Source organism: Diachasma alloeum, unplaced genomic scaffold (genome assembly GCF_001412515.2).
Source record: "Diachasma alloeum isolate Michigan unplaced genomic scaffold, Dall2.0 Dall_scaffold_00310, whole genome shotgun sequence".
NCBI classification, from domain to species: domain Eukaryota; kingdom Metazoa; phylum Arthropoda; class Insecta; order Hymenoptera; family Braconidae; genus Diachasma; species Diachasma alloeum.
In genome coordinates, this window is record NW_021680449.1 from 365,153 (window position 1) to 382,259 (window position 17,107).

At 37.3% G+C, this 17,107-nt stretch overlaps 3 long non-coding RNA genes across 3 annotated transcripts; 2 read left to right on the forward strand and 1 right to left on the reverse strand.

Annotated features, from left to right (window-relative positions):
- The first annotated feature begins 1,347 nt into the window (after positions 1-1,347).
- Positions 1,348-6,077, forward strand: LOC107039900. The gene is made up of 3 exons (XR_001460983.2): positions 1,348-1,687; positions 5,398-5,490; positions 5,885-6,077. It is a non-coding gene; the product is annotated as an uncharacterized LOC107039900 (long non-coding RNA).
- Positions 2,167-5,082, forward strand: LOC107039901. Its single transcript, XR_001460984.1, has 2 exons — positions 2,167-2,345; positions 4,903-5,082. It is a non-coding gene; the product is annotated as an uncharacterized LOC107039901 (long non-coding RNA).
- A 4,682-nt stretch (positions 6,078-10,759) lies between the features above and the next one.
- LOC107039899 lies at positions 10,760-11,728 on the reverse strand. Its single transcript, XR_001460982.1, has 3 exons — positions 11,641-11,728; positions 11,339-11,431; positions 10,760-10,945 (listed from the first exon to the last, which is right to left on the reverse strand). It is a non-coding gene; the product is annotated as an uncharacterized LOC107039899 (long non-coding RNA).
- Between the last annotated feature and the right edge of the window lie 5,379 nt (positions 11,729-17,107).

The window sequence follows — 17,107 nt, forward strand, 5'->3', positions numbered from 1 at the left end:
TCTCCATCGAACAGCATTGGTTTCATTCCTTAATATTAATTAGGAGGAAAGAGACGATTTTTTAATTAGCGGGCGAATTATTGGGGAGTCACTCTGCGCCGAGAAAACATTGAGTTTCTTATAGCGCCGTGACTTTTGTTGTATACCCCAGTATTTTGACCTTTTTTTTATAACAATTTCACTATATTTCATTATATTTTTATCGATATATTATTCCAACATTCCCCGTAGTTCCATAAAACCTGAATGGTTAGTCTGGGCCTCTCCCAATAATATTATTAAATAGACATAGTAAATAACTTTAACTAAATTCCCAAACGACTGTCTCCTCTCTGGGCCAATTCCCACTCTCCCATTTCTTCCATCAATACAACCTTTGGGCCATTTCCCTCATTAACTAAAATTCCCGAGAACCGCAATAAACTCCTGGAAATACCCAAGACCATCATAAACCTTAACGACGCCAGAATCCTTAACCACTCCTCTGACGTCACGAGTCCCAAACCTTCCCTCAAGTATGCCCAAAAATGGCAATGTTAGTCATCATCCCCTCCAGTTTTCCTTGCACCCTCAGGTACATAAAACTGAGGACTTCCACAATTTTAGTTAGTATTAATTTCATCGTGTAACAGAACCTCTGTCCGAAACTCGAAATATATAAACATCTTAGAAATTATTTTGAATCAGAGTTGTCACAATATTTAACAGTTTAAAAATATATTCTCGAATAAATTATCAGTTTTATTTTGTATAAAATCTGTGTTCGGAAATTTATTCAACAAGAATCCAACACTTTCGTCGCAATATTAATTTTTTTATTGCAGAGATTAAGGGATGAAACGGGAGTTGATGGATGGCGAATTTAATTCTCCATTGAACAGTCTTTGTTTCACCCTTAATACTAATTAGTCGGCGAATATATCAACTGAAAAACATAAAGTAACCATTGAGTACAAGGAGGACAAAAATCCCCTCTTAACCTGTCCCTGTCACAGCGAGACTGCTACTGCCGAGTTACGCACCCGAACCCCCAGGTACCTAGCCGACATAGGTCACTAATTAGAAAAATGATCTTATGTACTCGATTGTACATCGTTAGTACATGATTGTACAGTGATTTTTTTTGTTTGTACACCCACCAATTAATTTAAAAAAATTAATGAAGTTTTGGCATGATTCTAGCCGACAAAAATTTCAAACTGTTCAATCAGCTCAAGTTAGGGGTCTATCTCAAAGGAAATCGTTTGTACATTACGAATTTGATATTATTATCGTTTGTACAATCATCATTTATTAGTTAAAGCTGCGGTAAGTAATCATTGTCAACCCCCCCCTCGCCCCGCAGATCATTGGTAGTTCCTACGTTATCGACATTAATATTTACATACACTCTGGTCCGTTGTTTATATCGTTGTCCATATTATTATTCCATTATTTATCCCAATAAATGAACATTGAATGCTTCGAAGTTACAGTTTATTAAGCATCAATGGGTACATTCGTTTTTTTTTCGAGCACGGAGGAATACTTGTGTGCAGTGTTCTATCACCTTGCATTCTGACAGGTAGAAAGGGTTATGGTTGATTACAATCATTAGCAAAAAATTTACTAATGATTTGCACCAGGAGAAGGTCCGCCGATGTTGGCACATGCCGAGTGATTTCTCTCTTCGAGGGAGAAATTGGCAGTAAGTAAAATTGATTTTATTCCAAATTCAATCATTCATTCTCTTAATTTTTTTTACAGTCGATTCCTTGTAAAAATTTCGTATAAATAAATGACATTAAGTGACCTCAACCCCTGCTATTGGAAACGCTAAATGTCAAAACGCCACCTATGAATNAACCACTCCTCTGACGTCACGAGTCCCAAACCTTCCCTCAAGTATGCCCAAAAATGGCAATGTTAGTCATCATCCCCTCCAGTTTTCCTTGCACCCTCAGGTACATAAAACTGAGGACTTCCACAATTTTAGTTAGTATTAATTTCATCGTGTAACAGAACCTCTGTCCGAAACTCGAAATATATAAACATCTTAGAAATTATTTTGAATCAGAGTTGTCACAATATTTAACAGTTTAAAAATATATTCTCGAATAAATTATCAGTTTTATTTTGTATAAAATCTGTGTTCGGAAATTTATTCAACAAGAATCCAANTATAAATAAATGACATTAAGTGACCTCAACCCCTGCTATTGGAAACGCTAAATGTCAAAACGCCACCTATGAATGGCGGATATTGGGCTGCACACAGACAGTATCCAACCCCATTTTGGCTTGTGTCAGCGTGTATATGAGAAGCCTAAAATCGTCCATATTGGTGAAAACGAGCGCCGCCATCGGTAACTAGCGGTCTCAATCCGGACCGCCGTATACTTGGTGAACAAATTCCATATTTTTTAAAAATAATTATCGGAATCATTAGGAAATAATTTGCAAAAATTTAGAAAAGCATTTTCATTATCTGGAAACAAATAATTATTTAATAATTATTGCAAAACTGTCGAACCGTATAGTTGGCATACATTGACCAAAATTTAAAAAGTTGAACTTTAATCAATGTAAAATAATTTGAAAATAATAGTGAGAATGTTTTTCTCATATGGAAAACTAATATAAAGTCCATAATTATTAATAAAAAAAGATGGACATATATAATGGATCACGTGACCCCACCTCTATGACCCCCACCCCTCTCTCTCGCTCTTTTATCTTCGAAAATGAGATGATGAAGAAAAAATTGAATCGTTGTTCACGCATTGTGTTTTTTACAAATTAATAAAATTCATTGACACTTGACGAATTTTTCACTGATTCATTTTTTTTATCAAATTGTTATAAATGTTGGCAGAAGTTGAGGAGACTTGGGATGAGTAGAGATATTTCACAGATTATTTTGGGAATTTTTCCTGCAATTTCAAGTGAAAATGTTTCAATTATTTTATAGCAAATGACACAAAAAATAATCAATAAAATTCTTTTCTTTCACTTCCAAAACTAATTTTCTAATATCTCGTATTCCTAAAATAATCTTCACGAAATTGTTTAACTCATCGACCCCAACTTCGCACTTGCCTGGTTAAAATACTTGGTGGTAATTTAAATGCTCATGCTCACAAAACTGCAAAAATCAAGGGAAATGATAGACTGAGGCATACGATTCTTTAGTACTTTGAATTCGATTTTTCTACTGTATCGTAAAAGGTGAATGATAAATACCATTAAAAATATAGGATAATAGAGTTACGAATAGAGGAGCCTAATAATTTGGTGAAAGCAAAAAAAGACAAGCGTTGATCTGCTGAAAATTGCTTTATTTTTATCAATTTAAAATTCTAACGACAAACGAGTGAATAGAACAATGCGAATACAATTGACCTGAATCATCCATAAAGAGCAGAGTCGAGTGATTTCAGTACCGACTTGAACAGCTTTCCAATCAACGAAGCAGTTGCTCTCAGGTGTGTCCATTTGATGGACCGGACTGCGATTAGGTTACTCTCTCTTGCAATCATCGTAATTATCCTCGAATCTCTTACGCTTGACAGTCATGGAGCCTATTCTCGAATTGAAATCGTACGATCGAATTCGACAAGTCGTATGCGACTCAGTACGCTTTATGGGTCGCATGCGATCTGCCGAAATCGAACACACGATTTCAACTCGAGAATAGACTCCCATGTCATATCCATTCTCATCAGCATCATCATCATTGTCATCCCGATCCTCAATCTCCAGTCTGTCTGGATCGAAGCTGTTGAAGCACGTGTTCTCCTCAGGCTCGCACCTCATCAAACTCAGGTAAATCATTGGCCCCTAATTCGAGATGATGGGTTTGATAATGAGACCCCGGAGGTACCTGAAGATGTCCAGGTGGACTGCACCAACTCCGAAAGGTCGGAATTGGCTCAGTCTCTGAGATTTCAGGCTCGATTGCGTAGTTCCCTAGCATCCAGGAGAGAAGCAGTGGTCCGTCCTCTAGGGAGCTCTCCCTCAGGCACTTGTGCCCTAGGGTATCCTGCATTCCCATTCGAACTTCGCTCTGCCAGGTCTAAACGATGCTCGCGCCGTCGACGAGCTCAGAGTGTTTTCTCATGCCGAGAATCACGAGGTGGACAGCAGATTGGCTCCTTCGGATTTTGTCTTTGAGATTATCTCCTTGTACTCGTGGCTCTTGGAGATGGAGAGGCGTCGGGGCTCTCCGCAGATGCTCGAGTAGAGGCTCTCGGAGGTCTACAGGCAGGTTGGATCCAGGATCATCGTGAATATGTGCAGCGGCTTTCGCATTTCAATCAGTTTGATGGTGTAGCGCTTGTGCAGGTATTCTTCAGTTTTCAGGTGGGATTTGGAGGCTGCACTCGTGAACTTCAAGCGCTCTATCTGCTCCAGAGTGGAGGCCAGGAAGGTCTTCAGGGGGTTCTCCTGGAAGAACTTGGAGACTTCCTTCTGATAAGGGTGATATCCAGGTCCACGTGACGGACATGAGCTAGAGAATGGTAAAGGAATAGAAGGAGAAGACTCGGTCACGTAACTCTAGAACAATATTGCGGGCATTCTTTTTTCATTGATTATCAATACAATATTAGTTTTCCAAATGGGGAAAACATTTCCACTATTATTTTCAAATACTTTCACATTGATTAAAGTATTTTTTTTAAATTTTGGTCAATGTTTGCTAAGTATACGGTTCAACAGTTTTTCAATAATTAATAAATAACTATTTGTTTCCAAATTATGAAAATGCATTTCTAAATTTTTCTAAATTATTTCTTAAAGATTATAATCATTATTTTTTAAAAATATGGAATTTGTTCGCCAAGTATACGGTGGTCTCTTTGCTGTGTTGCACGGAGTATAGGCCAGAAATGAATGGGTGGGTTCGTGCCTTTGTTATTTCAGTTCATGCTTCAGCGATGACGTGGAAGTGGGGAGGAAACAAGTGAATCGGACGGATTTTCAATACTCCATTTCGACGACATCAGTGTTGACCTCAATAATGATAATAATAAAAGTAAACAATTGGTTTGCTGTGAATGAGAAAATTGCATTTTTTTTACTGCGAGTGAATCGAAAAAAAAAGATGAGACGACGAAGGAAAAAATAACAAATTATATTTTGCAAAAAAAAAATCATTGGAAAAAAAACAAATATAAAATGAACCGCTATTTCGGAGCAGAAAAAAAAAGTAATTTGTCAATTGTAAAATTATCTTGATAATGAGTGATGATAAGGGAAAATGCCGAAAATAATTCCAAATTGGACATTTTTTTAGTTGCAAAAAAGTTCCCCTCAAACTTCCTCTTAAACTCACTCTTTCCGGGGATAAATGCCTCATTAATTTTATTTTATAATTAATTGTAAAGTGTAAAATGAAAATGCTATTTTATTTTACAGGTTCGACGAGATAGAATCTACTGATTGTGAGAAAGACTGAGGATGAATTTAATCCAATAGTGGACTCAATTTCAATGCGATAAATAAATCGAGGTGAGATCGATAACTCCAAATTTTAACCGAAAATTAACAATATATTTTTCTTATCTCTACTCCAATCCAATGTAAGATTTTAGTTCTCAATTTTCACATACAATAAATGACGTTTTTCATTGGAAATTAATTGAAAATTCGAAGACCAGCTAATTTTTAGTTTCTTACTGATTTATTATAAAATTTGTCATCTTCAGCATTCAGACTTTGGAAAAAGAAATACTTTTGAATATTTTTAAATTTGGATTCCATTGCTGGCATCAGATCATTCATGAAATTTACCTTTTGTTATGGAAATTGAACATTACTACAATTAAATTTTTAATAGACGAAAGTATCAGTGTCTCATACCGTCCAAGGAAATATTTACTAATGTTAATTATTTTTTTTACAGGTATGGAGCCGAGTAAGTCGAATGGGAAATTAAATCATGATAGATCGTGGATTGATTCTACTCCGATCATCAGCTACTATCAACTTGTCATATTTAAAATTAAATTATACAAGTGTATAAAACAAATTGTACGAAAGTAACTGTATTTGATTAAAACTGATTAGAGATTCAATTCTTATGAATGAATTATGAATTATGAATTAATTAATTATAACAGTGTCAACTTATTTCTGGTATTTTCGTTAAAAGGTTATTGCAACTCTCGTTGTTGTAAAAAATGAGGCGATCATTGATATTACCCTTGCAGCTTGAATTTTCAAAATCGTTGTAACAATTGAAAATTTGATTCAAATGAATTCATACGATAGCAAAAAATTCAATAATTCGCTTCAATCTGAAAAGCAAAAATTTACAAAAATTTCATTTTAATTTGTGGTTTTTGCAAATTTTAATATTTTTTACATGCAATTCTACGAGCAATTTTGAAGATGTCTGACAACAATGAAAATACTCGATAATTTTTTGGGAAATATGTTATAAAATCTATTCTATTATTGAGAGAGGGAAAATTAGAGGAATCATGACATCAACATTAACATCAGTCTCACTATGCAGCTTATAAAAAACCTCGACCGCTGCCTAAGTTTATTCTAATTTCGACGACAGATTTACATGTAGAAAATCTTGTCTAGAAAATGTTTCTCAACAATTCGAGTCATTGTATCGCACGCTGCGAACAGAGTTAATTTTCAACTTAATCAGTCTACAACTGTTAGTTTTTTCTTCCTATTATATTTTATATCACAAATAAGATTGTTGCAAACCCTTATCACAACCAAATACAAAATTATTACAATGTTATGCTTCATAAAACACAACGAAAATGTAAAATCTTAAAACATCGAGCGATTCAAAAAAAAAACAGTCCTCTTGATCACAGATTCAATCGAAAACCTCGTCACGCCAACACTTCACATTATCAACACCCAGTTATTCCCAAAATCTACAACAGCAATTCTGCCACTCGTGGTCAACGCAATCCCCGATGGTCCATCCATCTCCCCATATCCTTGCCCATAAGTTCCGAATGTCCACTGACGATTGCCGGTAGAGTCTAGAACCTGGATGGTATAGTTTTTGGCAGTGTCTAGACACACGGTATATGACAATTACAATGCACCCAAGGAAACGTTTACAATGCATCTAAGGCTTATTTTACTATACGTCTCTGGTTTTTACCATGCGTCTATGGTTTTTACCATGCGTCTATGAATTTTACCATGCGTCCATGGTTTTTATCATACGTCTATGAATTTTACCATGCGTCTATGGTTTTTACGGTGATGTAAGGAAATGTCTAGGGCATATCCCTAGCGGCCCCAGTGGAGAGTCCAACTCAGTATTTGTTCCACGATTAGAGAGTAAGTAGAGAATGGGTTGACAGGGCAGATTGTTTACTCTCCAATGCTTTCAGAGAGTAGATATAGCTGAGGCGAGGGATATGCTAACCCTTATTAACTATGGCCCTTGAGAAATTTGACCCTCTAACCGACTGATCCTTGTACTTGGGACCTGTTTGAACTCCCGGAGCTCAAACTTTTGGACCCTGGAATGTTTTCAGATGCAAATACTCTGATATTTCATTTGAAAAATTTTAATTCTATCTTTGTGACCCTTATAATTTCAGACCCTTCAATTGGGACTCTCAATGATTCTGACCCTTGCAAATATTGAAAAGTGTAACTTTTGACCCTTAAACCTTCAGACCCTTAGACTAGTCGTACTATCCACTCTACTGTTGTATAGAGAGTAGATGGTTTGGATCGGATGCGTGGTGGGGGCTACTGTCTACTCTCTACTCGTCTAGAGAGTAGATAGTTGGCGCCGGGTGCTTCGTGGAGGCATTCAGACCCTTATAATTTTAGACCCTTATCGTTGCTGATGGGCCTTGAAACTTGAACCTCAATGGTGCTGACCCTTGAAAATGATAAAAGTTAAATTTTTGACCCTTAATATTTCTGACCCTTAGACTAGCCGTACTATCTACTATCTACTGTTGTAGAGAGTAGATAGTTGGGAGGCTACTCTCTACGCGTCTAGAAAGTAGATAGGTAGGTGCGAGGTGGGGGCATTCAGACCCTTATTTTCTTTAGACCCTCATCATTCCTCATGATCTTAAAAATTTGAACCTAAATGGTGCTGACCCTTGAACATGTTTAGAGCGAAATTTTAGATTTAAAATTTCTGACCCTTAGACTAGTCGTACTATCTACTCTCTACTGTTGTAGCGCCGGGTGCTTGGTGGAGGCATTCAGACCCTTATTTTCTTTAGACCCTCATCATTCCTCATGATCTTAAAAATTTGAACCTAAATGGTGCTGACCCTTGAACATGTTTAGAGCGAAATTTTAGATTTAAAATTTCTGACCCTTAGACTAGTCGTACTATCTACTCTCTACTGTTGTAGCGCCGGGTGCTTGGTGGAGGCATTCAGACCCTTTATTTTTGAGACCCTCATCGTTCCTCATGACCCTTGAAACATGACCCTCAATAGTGCTGACCCTCGAAAGTGATAACAANTCTGACCCTTAGACTAGTCGTACTATCTACTCTCTACATCAGTAGAGAGTAGATAGTACGGCTAGTCTAAGGGTCAGAAATATTGAGGGTCAAAAATTTGATTGTTATCACTTTCGAGGGTCAGCACTATTGAGGGTCATGTTTCAAGGGTCATGAGGAACGATGAGGGTCTCAAAAATAAAGGGTCTGAATGCCTCCACCAAGCACCCGGCGCTACAACAGTAGAGAGTAGATAGTACGACTAGTCTAAGGGTCAGAAATTTTAAGTCTAAAATTTCGCTCTAAACATGTTCAAGGGTCAGCACCATTTAGGGTCAAATTTTTAGGGTCATGAGGAATGAAGAGGGTCTAAAGAAAATAAGAGTCTGAATACCCCCACCTCGCACCTACCGCCAACTATCTACTCTCTAGACGCGTAGAGAGTAGAGAGTAGCCCCCACCACGTATCCGCTCCCAACTATCTACTCTCTACAACAGTACATAGTAGATAGGACGGCTAGTCTAAGGGTCAGAAATATTAAGAGTCAAAAATTTAACTTTTATCATTTTCAAGGGTCAGCACCATTGAGGTTCAAGAAACAAGGCCCATAAGCAACGATAAGGGTCTAAAATTATAAGGGTCTGAATGCCTCCACTAAGCACCCGGCGCCAACTATGTACTCTCTAGACGAGTAGAGAGTAGACAGTAGCCCCCACCACGCATCCGATCCAAACCATCTACTCTCTATACAACAGTAGAGTAGATAGTACGACTAGTCTAAGGGTCTGAAAGTTTAAGGGTCAAAAGTTACACTTTTCAATATTTGCAAGGGTCAGAATCATTGAGAGTTCTAATTGAAGGGTCTGAAATTATAAGGGTCACAAAGATAGAATTAAAATATTTCAAATGAAATATCAGAGTATTCTCAGCTGAAAACATTCCAGGGTCCAAAAGTTTGAGCTCCGGGAGTTCAAACAGGTCCCAAGTGCAAGGGTCAGTCGGTTAGAGGGTCAAATTTCTCAAGGGCCATAGTTAATAAGGGTCAGCATATCCCTCGCCTCAGCTATCTACTCTCTGAAAGCATTGGAGAGTAGACAATCTGCCCTGTCACCCCAACTCTCTACCCATTCTCTACTTACTCTCTAATCGTGGAACAAATACTGAGTTGGACTCTCCACTGGGTCGGCTAGGGATATGCCCTAGACATTTCCTTACATCACCATAAAAACCATAGACGCATGGTAAAATTCATAGACGTATGATAAAAACCATGGACGCATGGTAAAATTCATAGACGCATGGTAAAAACCAGAGACGTATAGTAAAATAAGCCTTAGATGCATTGTAAACTTTTCCTTGGGTGTATTGTAATTGCCATATACCGTGTGTCTAGACACTACCAAAAACTATACCATCCAGGTTCTAGACTCTACCGGCAATCGTCAGTGGACATTCGGAACTTATGGGCAAGGACATGAGGAGATGGATGGACAATCGGGGATTGCGTTGACCACGAGTGGCAGAATTGCTGTTGTAGATTTTGGGAATAACTGGGTGTTGATAATATGAAGTGTTGGCGTGACGAGGTTTTTGATTGAATCTGTGATTAAGAGGACTGTTTTTCTTTTTGAATCGGTCGATGTTTCAAGATTTTACATGTTCGTTGTGTCTTATGAAGCATAACATTGTAATAATTTTGTATTTGGACTGATTAAGTTGAAAATTAACTCTGTTCCATCAGAGCCTACATTTTCGCGGGAAGAGATCACAGTGTGCGATACAATGACTGGAATTGTTGAGAAACATTTTATGGACAAGACTTTCTACATGTAAATGTGTCGTCGAAATTAGTATAAACTTAGGCGGTGGTCGAGGTTTTTTATAAGCTGCATAGTGAGACTCATGATAATGTTGATGTGATGATTCCTCTGATTTTCCCTCTCTCAATCATAGAATAGATTTTATAACATATTTCCCAAAAAATTATCGAGTATTTTCATTATTGTCAGACATCTTCAAAATTGCTCGTAGAATTGCATGTAAAAAATATTGAAATTTGCAAAAACCACAAATTGAAATGAAATTTTTGTAAACTTTTGCTTTTCAGATTGAAGCGAAGTCTTGAATTTTTTGATATAGTAAGAATTCATTTGAATCAAATTTTCAATTGTTACAACGAGTTTGACAATTCAAGCTGCAAGGGAAATATCAATGATCGCCTCATATTTTACAACAACGAGAGTTGCAATAACGTTGTAACGAAAATACCAGAAATAAGTTGACACTATTATTCTTAATTAATTCATAATTCATAATTCATTCATAAGAATTGAATCTCTAATCAGTTTTAATCAAATACAGTTACTTTCGTACAATTTGTTTTATACACTTGTATAATTTAATTTTAAATATGACAAGTTGATAGTAGCTGATGATCGGAGTAGAATCAATCCACGATCTATCATGATTTAATTTCCCATTCGACTTACTCGGCTCCATGCCTGTAAAAAAAATAATTAACATTAGTAAATATTTCCTTGGACAGTATGAGACACTGATACTTTCGTCTATTAAAAATTTAATTGTAGTAATGTTCAATTTCCATAACAAGAGGTAAATTTCATGAATGATCTGATGCCAGAAATGGAATCCAAATTCAAAAATATTCAAAAGTATTTCTTTTTCCAATGTCTGAATGCTGAAGATGACAAATTTTATAATAAATCAGTAAGAAACTAAAAATTAGCTGGTCTTCGAATTTTCAATTAATTTCCAATGAAAAACGTCATTTATGTATGTGAAAATTGAGAACTAAAATCTTATATTGGATTGGAGTAGAGATAAGAAAAATATATTGTTAATTTTCGGTTAAAATTTGGCGTTATCGATCTCACCTCGATTTATTTATCGCATTGAAATTGAGTCCACTATTGGATTAAATTCATCCTCAGTCTTTCTCACAATCAATAGATTCTGTCTCGTCGAACCTGTAAAATAAAATAACATTTTCATTTTACACTTTACAATTAATTATATAATAAAATTAATGAGGCATTTAACCCCGGAAAGAGTGAGTTTAAGAGGAAGTTTGAGGGGAACTTTTTGCAATTAACAAAAAGGTCCAATTTGGAATTATTTTCGACATTTTCACTTATCATCACTCATTATCAAGATAATTTTACAACTGACAAATTACCTTTGTTTTCTGCTCCGAAATAGCGGTTCATTTTATATTTGTTTTTTTTTTTAATATGAACGAGAAAATTGCATTTTTTTTACTACGAGTGAATCTAAAAAAAAAGATGAGACGACGAAGGAAAAAATAACAAATTATATTTTGCAAAAAAAAAATCATTGGAAAAAGTTTATTCTAATTTCGACGACAGATTTACATGTAGAAAGTCTTGTCCAGAAGATGTTTCTCAACAATTCCAGTCATTGTATCGCACACTGCAATCTCTCCCAGCGAAAATGTAGGCTCTGATGGAACAGAATTAATTTTCAACTTAATCAGTCTACAACTGTTAGTTTTTTCTTCCTATTATATTTTATATGACAAATAAGATTGTTGCAAGCCCTTATCACAACCAAATATAAAATTATTACAATGTTATGCTTCATAAGACACAACGAACATGTGAATTCTTAAAACATCAACCGATTCAAAAAAAAAAACAGTCCTCTTGATCACAGATTCAATCAAAAACCTCGTCACGCCAACACTTCATATTATCAACACCCAGTTATTCCCAAAATCCACAACAGCAATTCTGCCACTCGTGGTCAACGCAATCCCCGATGGTCTATCCATCTCCCCATGTCCTTGCCCATAAGTTCCGAATGTCCACTGACGATTGCCGGTAGAATCTAGAACCTGAATGCTATCGTTTTTGGCAGTGTCTAGACACACGGTATATGGTAATTAAAAATGCACCCAAGGAGACGTTTACAATGCATCTAAGGCTTATTTTACTATACGTCTATGGTTTTTACCATGCGTCTATGGTTTTTACCATGCGTCTATGGTTTTTACCATGCGTCTATGAATTTTACCATGGGTCTATGATTTTTATCATACGTCTATGAATTTTACCATGCGTCTATGGTTTTTACGGTGATGTAAGGAAATCTCTAGGGCATATCCCTAGCGGACCTAGTGGAGAGTCCAACTCTCTATTTGTTCCACGATTAGAGAGTAAGTAGAGAATGGGCAGAGAGTTGAGGTGACAGGGCAGATTGTCTACTCTCCAATGCTTTGAGAGAGTAGATAGCTGAGGCGAGGGATATGCTGACCCTTATTAACTATGGCCCTTGAGAAATTTGACCCTTTAACCGACTGACCCTTGTACTTGGAACCTGTTTGAACTCCTNTCCACTGACGATTGCCGGTAGAATCTAGAACCTGAATGCTATCGTTTTTGGCAGTGTCTAGACACACGGTATATGGTAATTAAAAATGCACCCAAGGAGACGTTTACAATGCATCTAAGGCTTATTTTACTATACGTCTATGGTTTTTACCATGCGTCTATGGTTTTTACCATGCGTCTATGGTTTTTACCATGCGTCTATGAATTTTACCATGGGTCTATGATTTTTATCATACGTCTATGAATTTTACCATGCGTCTATGGTTTTTACGGTGATGTAAGGAAATCTCTAGGGCATATCCCTAGCGGACCTAGTGGAGAGTCCAACTCTCTATTTGTTCCACGATTAGAGAGTAAGTAGAGAATGGGCAGAGAGTTGAGGTGACAGGGCAGATTGTCTACTCTCCAATGCTTTGAGAGAGTAGATAGCTGAGGCGAGGGATATGCTGACCCTTATTAACTATGGCCCTTGAGAAATTTGACCCTTTAACCGACTGACCCTTGTACTTGGAACCTGTTTGAACTCCTGGAGCTCAAACTTTTGGACCCTGGAATGTTTTCAGCTGAAAATACTCTGATTTCATTTGAAATATTTGAATTGGATCTTTGTGACCCTTATAATTTTAAACCCTTATTATTCCAGACCCTTAAATTGGGACTCTCAATTATTCTGACCCTTGAAAATATTGAAAAGTGCAACTTTTGACCCTTAGACTAGTCGCACTATCTACTCTACTGTTGTAGAGAGTAGATAGTATGGATCGGATGCGTGGTGAGGGCTACTCTCTACTCTCTACTGGTCTAGAGAGTAGATAGTTGGCGCCGGGTGCTTGGTGGAGGCATTCAGACCCTTATAATTTTAGACCCTTATCGTTGCTTATAGGCCTTGAAACTTGAACCTCAATGGTGCTGACCTTTGAAAATGATAAAAGTTAAATTTTTGACCCTTAATATTTCTGACCCTTAGACTAGCCGTACTATCTACTATCTACTGTTGTAGAGAGTAGATAGTACGACTAGTCTAAGGGTCAGAAATTTTAAGTCTAAAATTTCGCTCTAAACATGTTCAAGGGTCAGCACCATTTAGGGTCAAATTGTTAGGGTCATGAAGAACGATAAGGGTCTAAAAAATAAGGGTCTGAATGTCCCCACCTCGCACCTCCCGCCAAATATCTACTCTCTAGATGCGTAGAGAGTAGAGAGTGGCCCCCACCACGCATCCGATCCCAACTATCTACTCTCTACAACAGTAGAGAGTATATAGTACGGCTAGTCTAAGGGTCAGAAATATTAAGGGTTACAAATTTAACTGTTATCATTTTCAAGGATCAGCATTATTGAGGGTCAAGTTTCACGGGTCATGAGAAATGATAAGGGTCTCAAAAATAAGGGTCTGAATGCCCCCACCAAGCACCTACCGCCAACTATCTACTCTCTAGATGAGAAGAGAGTAGCGCCCACCACGCATCCANTTAGGGTCAAATTGTTAGGGTCATGAAGAACGATAAGGGTCTAAAAAATAAGGGTCTGAATGTCCCCACCTCGCACCTCCCGCCAAATATCTACTCTCTAGATGCGTAGAGAGTAGAGAGTGGCCCCCACCACGCATCCGATCCCAACTATCTACTCTCTACAACAGTAGAGAGTATATAGTACGGCTAGTCTAAGGGTCAGAAATATTAAGGGTTACAAATTTAACTGTTATCATTTTCAAGGATCAGCATTATTGAGGGTCAAGTTTCACGGGTCATGAGAAATGATAAGGGTCTCAAAAATAAGGGTCTGAATGCCCCCACCAAGCACCTACCGCCAACTATCTACTCTCTAGATGAGAAGAGAGTAGCCCCCACCACGCATCCAATCCCAACTATCTACTCTCTACAACAGTAGAGAGTAGATAGTACGACTAGTCTAAGGGTCAGATATTTTAAGAGTCTAAAATTTCACTCTATACATGTTCAAGGGTCTGCACCATTTAGGTTCAAATTTTTAGGGTCATGAGGAATGATGAGGGTCTAAAGAAAATAAGGGTCTGAATGCCCCCACCTCGCACCTACCGTCAACTATCTACTCTCTAGACGCATAGAGAGTAGAGAGTAGCCCCCTCCACGCATCCGCTCTCAACTATCTGCTCTCTAGAACAGTAGATAGTAGATAGTACGGCTAGTCCAAGGGTCAGAAATATTAACGGTCAAAAATTTAACTTTTATCATTTTCAAGGGTCAGCACCATTGAGATTCAAGTTTCAAGGCCCATAAGCAACGATAAGGGTCTAAAATTATAAGGGTCTGAATGCCTCCACCAAGCACCTGGCGCCAACTATCTACTCTCTAGACGAGTAGAAAGTAGTCCCCACCACGCATCCGATCCCAGCTATCTACTCTCTACAAGAGTAGAGAGTAGATGGTACGACTAGTCTAAGGGTCTGAAGGTTTAAGCGTCAAAAGATGCACTTTTCAATATTTTCAAGGGTCAGAATCATTGAGAGTCCCAATTTAAGGGTCTGGAATATGAAATTATAAGGGTCACAAAGATCAAATCAGAGTATTTTCAGCTGAAAACATTCCAGGGTCCAAAAGTTTGAGCTCCGGGAGTTCAAACAGGTCCCAAGTACAAGGGTCAGTCGGTTATAGGGTCAAATTTCTCAAGGGCCATAGTTAATAAGGGTCAGCATATCCCTCGCCTCAGCTATCTACTCTCTCAAAGCATTGGAGAGTAGACAATCTGCCCTGTCACCCCAACTCTCTACCCATTCTCTACTTACTCTCTAATCGTGGAATAAATAGAGAGTTGGACTCTCCACTGGGTCCGCTAGGGATATGCCCTAGACATTTCCTTACATCACCGTAAAAACCATAGACGCATGGTAAAATTCATAGACGTATGATAAAAACCATGGACGCATCGTAAAATTCATAGACGCATGGTAAAAACCATAGACGTATAGTAAAATAAGCCTTAGATGCATTGTGAACGTTTCCTTGGGTGCATTGTAATTGCCATATACCGTGTGTCGAGACACTGCCAAAAACTATAGCATCCAGGTTCTAGACTCTACCGGCAATCGTCAGTGGACATTCGGAACTTATGGGCAAGGACATGGGGAGATGATCGGAGTAGAATCAATCCACGATCTATCATGATTTAATTTCCCATTCGACTTACTCGGCTCCATACCTGTAAAAAAAATAATTAACATTAGTAAATATTTCCTTGGACAGTATGAGACACTGATACTTTCGTCTATTAAAAATTTAATTGCAGTAATGTTCAATTTCAATAACAAAAGGTAAATTTCATGAATGATCTGATGCCAGAAATGGAATCCAAATTCAAAAATATTCAAAAGTATTTCTTTTTCCAATGTCTGAATGCTGAAGATGACAAATTTTATAATAAATCAGTAAGAAACTAAAAATTAGCTGGTCTTCGAATTTTCAATTAATTTCCAATGAAAAACGTCATTTTATGTATGTGAAAATTGAGAACTAAAATCTTACATTGGATTGGAGTAGAGATAAGAAAAATATATTGTTAATTTTCGGTTAAAATTTGGCGTTATCGATCTCACCTCGATTTATTTATCGCATTGAAATTGAGTCCACTATTGGATTAAATTCATCCTTAGTCTTTCTCACAATCAGTAGATTCTGTCTCGTCGAACCTGTAAAATAAAATAGCATTTTCATTTTACACTTTACAATTAATTATAAAATAAAATTAATGAGGCATTTATCCCCGGAAAGAGTGAGTTTAAGAGGAAGTTTGAGGGGAACTTTTTTGCAACTAAAAAAATGTCCAATTTGGAATTATTTTCGACATTTTCACTTATCATCACTCATTATCAAGATAATTTTACAATCGACAAATTACCTTTTTTTTCTGCTCCGAAATAGCGGTTCATTTTATATTTGTNCTCTCTCAAAGCATTGGAGAGTAGACAATCTGCCCTGTCACCCCAACTCTCTACCCATTCTCTACTTACTCTCTAATCGTGGAATAAATAGAGAGTTGGACTCTCCACTGGGTCCGCTAGGGATATGCCCTAGACATTTCCTTACATCACCGTAAAAACCATAGACGCATGGTAAAATTCATAGACGTATGATAAAAACCATGGACGCATCGTAAAATTCATAGACGCATGGTAAAAACCATAGACGTATAGTAAAATAAGCCTTAGATGCATTGTGAACGTTTCCTTGGGTGCATTGTAATTGCCATATACCGTGTGTCGAGACACTGCCAAAAACTATAGCATCCAGGTTCTAGACTCTACCGGCAATCGTCAGT